Source organism: Lissotriton helveticus, chromosome 8 (assembly GCF_964261635.1).
Source record: "Lissotriton helveticus chromosome 8, aLisHel1.1, whole genome shotgun sequence".
In the NCBI taxonomy this organism is placed as follows: domain Eukaryota; kingdom Metazoa; phylum Chordata; class Amphibia; order Caudata; family Salamandridae; genus Lissotriton; species Lissotriton helveticus.
In genome coordinates, this window is record NC_136069.1 from 959,979,756 (window position 1) to 959,986,216 (window position 6,461).

Below are 6,461 nucleotides of genomic sequence, written 5' to 3' on the forward strand. Positions count from 1 at the left end.
TTGCTAGAATGTCTCTCGCTGCTCTTAACTGAAAAGCTGGTTCTGTGTATTTTTTGGGCATACGTTTGCTTCTGTCGGGTCAGCCGAGCAGCAAATTTTTACTTACCCACCTGCTATCATGAGGGACCTCAGGGCTGCAACTTGTGAGCGCAGTACTGAGCCTGAAAAGCGTTTCCAACCCCACTTACAAGTAAAACTTGCTAGAATGTCCCTGGCTGCTCTTCAATGAAAAGCTGGTTCTGCAATGATTTTTTGCATATGTTTGCTCCTGCTGGGTCAGCCGAGTCGCGAATTTCTACTTACCCACCTGCTATCAGGAGAGACCTCAGGGCTGCATCTTTTAACCCCAGTACTGAGCCTAAAAAGCGTTTCCAATCCTACTTACAAGTACAACTTGCTAGAACGTCTCTGGCTGCTCTTCACTGAAAAGCTGGCTCTGTGTCGATTCTTGGCATACTTTTGCTCCTGCCGGGTCAGCCGAGCGGCATATTTCTACTTACCCACCTGCTATCATGAGAGACCTTAGGGCTGAATCTTTTGAGCCCAACACTGAGCCTGAAAAGTTTTTCCATCCCCACTTACAAGTAAAACTTGCTAGAATGTCTCTGACTGCTCTTAACTGAAAAGCTGGTTCTGTGTCATTTTTTTGGCATACTTTTGCTCCTGCCGGGTCAGCCGAGCGGCGTATTTCTACTTACCCACCTGCTATCATGAGAGACCTCAGGGCTGCATCTTTTGAGCCCAGTACTGAGCCTGAAAAGCAATTCCAACGTCACTTACTAGTAAAACTTGCTAGAATGTCCCTGGCTGCTCTTCACTGAAAAGCTGGTTCTGCAACAATTTTTGTCATACATTTGCTCCTGCCGGGTCAGCCGAGCGGCGAATTCCTACTTACCCACATGCTATCAGGAGAGACCTCAGGGCTATATCTTTTGAGCCCAACACTGAGCCTGAAAAGTTTTTCCATCCCCACTTACATGTAAAACTTGCTAGAATGTCTCTGACTGCTCTTAACTGAAAAGTTGGCTCTGTGTCATTTTTTTGGCATACGTTTTTCTTCTGTCGGGTCAGCCGAGCAGCGAATTTTTACTTACCCACGTGCTATCAGGGGAGACCTCAGGGCTTCATCTTTTGAGCCAAGTACTGAGCCTGAAAAGCATTTCCAACCCCACTTACAAGCAAAACTTGCTAGATTGTCCCTGGCTGCTCTTCACTGAAAAGCTGGTTCTGCGTAGTTTTTTGGCATACGTTTCCTCCTGCCGGGTCAGCCGAGCGGCGAACTTCTACTTACCCACCTGCTATCATGAGAGACCTCAGGGATGCATCTTTTGAGCCCAGTACTGAGCCTGAAAAGCGTTTCCAGCCCCACTTACAAGTACAACTTGCTAGAATGTCTCTGGCTGCTCTTCACTGTAAAGCTGGTTCTGCGTCGATTTTTGGCATACGCTTTCTCCTGCCGGGTCAGCCGAGTGGTGAATTCTGACTTACCCACCTGCTATCAGGAGAGACCTAAGGGCTGCATCTTTTGAGCCCAGTACTGAGCCTGAAAAGCCTTTCAACCCCACTTACAAGTACAACTTGCTAGAATGTCTCTGGCTGCTCTTCACTGAAAAGATGGCTCTGCGTCAACTTTTGTCATACTTTTGCTCCTGCCGGGTCAGCCGAGCGGCGAATTGCAACTTACCCACCTGCTATCATGAGAGACCTCAGGGCCGCATCTTTTGAGCCCAATATTGAGCCTGAAAAGTGTTTCCAACCCCACTTACAAGTAAAATGTGCAAGAATGTCCCTCGCTGCTCTTCACTGAAAAGCTGGTTCTGTTTTGGGTTTTTGGCATACATTTTCTCCTGCCGGGTCAGCCGAGCGGCGAATTTCTACTCACCCACCTGCTATCATGAGAGACCTCAGGGCTGCATCTTTTGAGCCCAGTACTGAGCCTGAAAAGCGTTTCCAACCCCACTTACAAGTACAACTTGCTAGAATGTCTCTGGCTGCTCTTCACTGAAAAGCTGGCTCTGCGTAGATTTTTGGCATACGTTTCCTCCTGCCGGGTCAGCTGAGCAGCAAATTCCTACTACCAACCTGCTATCAGGAGAGACCTCAGGGCTGCATCTTTTAAGCCCAGCACTGAGCCTGAAAAGCGTTTCCAACCCAACTTACAAGTAAAACTTGCTAGAACGTCCCTGGCTGCTCTTCACTGAAAAGCTGGTTCTGCGTCAATTTTTGGCATACGTTTGCTCCTGCCGGGTCAGCCGAGCGGCGAATTTCTACTTACCCACCTGCTATCATGGGAGAGGTGTGGCGCCGCGGCCAGGGCGACTGACGCTGGAATCTGGGGACCACGGTTCGATCCCCGGCTCCGGCGGCAGGTTAGCCCAGCACCATGTGACTCTGGGCAATAGCTCGCTTAATCTTCCCGACGGCCCCCAGCGCCTAGAGACCCTTACGGGTGATTGTGCGCTTTACAAATGTGGAATACTTTACAAATGTGGAATACTTTATCATGAGAGACCTCAGGGCTGCATCTTTTGAGCACAGTACTGAGCCTGAAAAACTTTTCAACCCCACTTACAAGTACAACTTGCTAGAACGTCTCTGGCTGCTCTTCACTGAAAAGATGGCTCTGCGTCAACTTTTGTCATACTTTTGCTCCTGCCGGGTCAGCCGAGCGGCGAATTGCAACTTACCCACCTGCTATCATGAGAGACCTCAGGACCGCATCTTTTGAGCCCAATATTGAGCCTGAAAAGTGTTTCCAACCCCACTTACAAGTAAAATGTGCAAGAATGTCCCTCGCTGCTCTTCACTGAAAAGCTGGTTCTGTTTTGGGTTTTTGGCATACATTTTCTCCTGCCGGGTCAGCCGAGCGGCGAATTTCTACTCACCCACCTGCTATCATGAGAGACCTCAGGGCTGCATCTTTTGAGCCCAGTACTGAGCCTGAAAAGCGTTTCCAACCCCACTTACAAGTACAACTTGCTAGAACGTCTCTGGCTGCTCTTCACTGAAAAGCTGGCTCTGCGTAGATTTTTGGCATACGTTTCCTCCTGCCGGGTCAGCTGAGCGGCAAATTCCTACTTACCAACCTGCTATCAGGAGAGACCTCAGGGCTGCATCTTTTAAGCCCAGCACTGAGCCTGAAAAGCATTTCCAACCCAACTTACAAGTAAAACTTGCTAGAACGTCCCTGGCTTCTCTTCACTGAAAAGCTGGTTCTGCGTCAATTTTTGGCATACGTTTGCTCCTGCCGGGTCAGCCGAGCGGCGAATTTCTACTTACCAACCTGCTATCATGAGAGACCTCAGGGCTGCATCTTTTGAGCACAGTACTGAGCCTGAAAAACTTTTTCAACCCCACTTACAAGTAAAACTTGCTAGAATGTCCCTGGCTGCTCTTCACTGAAAAGCTGGTTCTGTGTCAATTTTTTGCATACGTTTGCTCCTGCGGGGTGAGCAGAGGGGCACATTTCTACATACCCACCTGCTATCAGGAGAGACCTCAGAGCTGCATCTTTTGAGCCCTGTACTGAGCCTGAAAATCGTTTCCAACCCCACTTACCAGTAAAACTTTCTAGAATGTCCCTGGCTGCTCCTCGCTGAAAAGCAGGTTCAGCGTCGATTTTTGGCATCCGTTTGCTCCTGCCGGGTCAGCTGAGCGGCAACTTCTGACTTTCCCACCTGCTATCATGAGAGACCTCAGGGTGGCATCTTTTGAGCCCAGTACTGAGCCTGAAAAGCGTTTCCAACCCTACTTACAAGTACAACTTGCTAGAATGTCCCTGGCTGCTCTTCACTGAAAAGGTGGCTCTGCGTAAATTTTTGGCATATGTTTGCTCCTGCCGGGTCAGCCGAGCGTCGAATTCCTACTTACCCACCTGCTATCAGGAGAGACATCAGGGCTATATCTTTTGAGCCCAGCACTGAGCCTGAAAAGCGTTTCCAACCCCACTTACAAGTAAAACTTGCTAGAATGTTTCTGGCTGCTCTTCACTGAAAAGCTGGTTCTGTGTCATTTTTTGGCATACGTTTGCTTTTGTCGGGTCAGCCGAGCAGCGAATTTTTACTTACCCACGTGCTATCAGGGGAGACCTCAGGGCTGCATCTTATGAGCCCAGTACTGAGCCTGAAAAGCGTTTCCAACCCCACTTACAAGTAAAACGTGCAAGAATGTCCCTGGCTGCTCTTCACTTAAAAGCTGGTTCTGTGTCAGGTTTTTGGCATACATTTTCTCCTGACGGGTCAGCCTAGCGGCAAATTTCTACTTACCCACCAGCTATCAGGAGAGACCTCAGGGCTGTATCTTGTGAGTGAAGTACTGAGCCTGCAAACTGTGTTCAACCCCACTTACAAGTAAAGTAAAGGGGGTCCCTGGCTGCTCTTCCCTGAAAAGCTGGTTCTGCGTCGATTTTTGGCATACGTTTGCTCCTGCTGGGTCAGCCGAGTCACAAATTTTTTACTTACCCACCTGCTATCAGGAGAGACCTCAGGGCTGCATCTTTTGAGCCCAGTACTGAGCCTGAAAAGCGTTTCCAACCCTACTTACAAGTACAACTTGCTAGAACGTCTCTGGCTGCTCTTCACTGAAAAGCTGTCTCTGCGTCGATTTTTGGCATACTTTTGCTCCTGCCAGGTCAGCCGAGCGGTGAATTTCTACTTACCCACCTGCTATCATGAAAGACCTCAGGGCGCGTAAAAGTTAAAGATTTATGGTTTTGGAAGTCTTCAGACTGGAATAGAATTATCCCACATTAAACTAAGACACAAGAGGTGTAACCCACTACAGGAGCACCGGTGTTCAGTCGTTACCTCACCCACAGGAAGCAGGTGCATAGGTGCCAAAGTGTGTCGGGTTTTGTCATGGAGATCTATGGAGCCTGGAGATGAAGATGCTGCAGGCGGCCAGGAGAGAAGAGTCCGGTTGGATCCAAGGGTGGATCGAAGATGTAGAGTACCTGAAAGCAGAGGGGACAGAGTCTGGGTCACTCAGCAGTGACCGGGATGGAACCAGGAAGGAACCAGGCAATGTCGAGAAGCTTGTCTCCCCTGCCACGTGGACTCTGGGGCATCGAGGATGTCCAGGAGTGGATCACGAGCTGTCCCACAAAGGCTCTCGCTGTCGGCGGTGTCGGCTTCCGGATCGGAGTTAACACGCCATGGCAAATGCAACCCACGCAGGATTTGAAGATCGCTTCTTACTCGGACCAGCAAGGTCAGACAGATTGCTCCTTTTCAGGGGAGCGAGGGCCAGTCTGGAGCAACCAGACTAGTAGTGTAAATTTGAAGGTTCGTTGGTACTGGGGCCACTAGCCAACGGGCAAGCAATCGGACCAATGCGTCAAGCAGGAAAATGCAAAAGGGCCCCACGCAGCACTCGATGAGTGTGGAGGGGAGATCTTCAGTGCAAAAGCTGCTCGGGGCTAGGGCTTCTCAAACCCCAATGCACAGCTTCGAGGGTGCCTCGGGAGCTGCACGGTCAGCACTTTGTAGTTTTTCCAAGATGGCCAGCTCCACACTTAACGTCACCTCTATGGGTCTCAGATTCACTGGGACTGTTGATCAGTCTGTTAGAAGTCAGGGAAGCTGGGTCTTGTTGATCTCTGTTGCTCGATTTCTGGTGGGAACTGCAACAAAGCAAACCGTTGGGCGCTGGATGGTGCCTGTTTGCACAGGGTGGTCACTCCTTGACCACAAGGGAGATTCTTCAGTCTTCCACGTCGAGTGGGATGTCGAAGGATCCAGAGTTCTGTATCAAAGTTTCAGTCAGGATAATCTAATGCTCCCGGGCACAGCTCCTACCTTTATTCCAAATCAAGGGGCTGGATTACCTGCTAGGTCCCTCCTATGGGTGGGACCAGGGAAGTGGGTGGTTACACCCCTTTCCCTTTGTCCAGTTTCGCGCCAGAGCTGGGACTGGAGTGCCCCGAACCGGTTTGACTGGATTTTGCATGGGACACCTTGTGTGCCCCAGGCAGTGTCTAGTTTCATTCAGCCCTCCCTGCCCCAATCGACTATCTCCTGACTGGGGTGGTTTAACACCTCCCTGTGACAGGAAACCTTTTGTCCAAGCCTCACCTGCCAAGTTTCGGTCAGCAGCAGGAGGCCAGACTTGTGTCTGTGGCAGCAGCATCCATTTTGTGATGCTGAGGCTCTGGTTAGTTTTAACTGCATTTACTGTTAGCCACATGTCTTAGCCCTCTAGAAGGGTGGAATGCTACACCCGTCGCCAGAACTGTCGAGGGGGTAGTATTCCAAAGTGTATGACACCTTACACGACATGTTTTGATAAAGCCAAACCAAAGTTAGCAATAACCGTGAGGATTATAATGCACTTAAGAGTATACGGTATGGCAATATCCTGGAACAGCCATAAGGAAATGGTTCCGAAAGCTGCAGACAGGCTCAGCTCATGCTAGAGCACCATCTCACATAAAACCAAGCTCTCTGCCTCCAGGATTGTTAAGG